Genomic DNA, 509 nt, shown 5'->3' with positions numbered 1-509 from the left:
AGCCGAAGACAAAAATAATTTCATTATAGGGATCATCCCATCCCAAACCTGCCGGGAACGTTTAGGGACGATGTGCAGGTTATTGAGAGGTGTTACAGTGTCGGTAAAGCAGCTACAGGCTTTGTGTGGGGCGCGCTGTGGGTAAAGAACGCCGCTCAGCAGGGAGGCGCCACACCAGGCCAGCTCCACGCGGCTCACAGCGAGATTTTCACCAAAGCGGTCCCTTTATTACCAACACTGTCCCTTTTCCACCCAAACGGTCCCTTTATTACCAAAACAGTCCCTTTTCCACCCAAACGGTCCCTTTATTACCAAAACGGTCCCTTTTCCACCAAAACTGTCCCTTTTCCGCCCAAACGGACCCTTTTCCACCAAACTGTCCTTTTTCCACCCAAACTGTCCCTTTGCCCCCCAAACTGTCCCTTTTCCACCCAATCTGTCCCTTTCCCGCCCGGTTCTGCCGCAGCGCCCTCTGCCGCGCTGTCGCGGCCGTGTACCGGCGCCGCGGG

This window comes from Geospiza fortis, unplaced genomic scaffold (assembly GCF_000277835.1).
Source record: "Geospiza fortis unplaced genomic scaffold, GeoFor_1.0 scaffold662, whole genome shotgun sequence".
Taxonomy (NCBI): Eukaryota; Metazoa; Chordata; class Aves; order Passeriformes; family Thraupidae; genus Geospiza; species Geospiza fortis.
The sequence above is the reverse complement of the archived record's forward strand: the minus strand, read 5'-3'. Positions refer to the sequence as shown.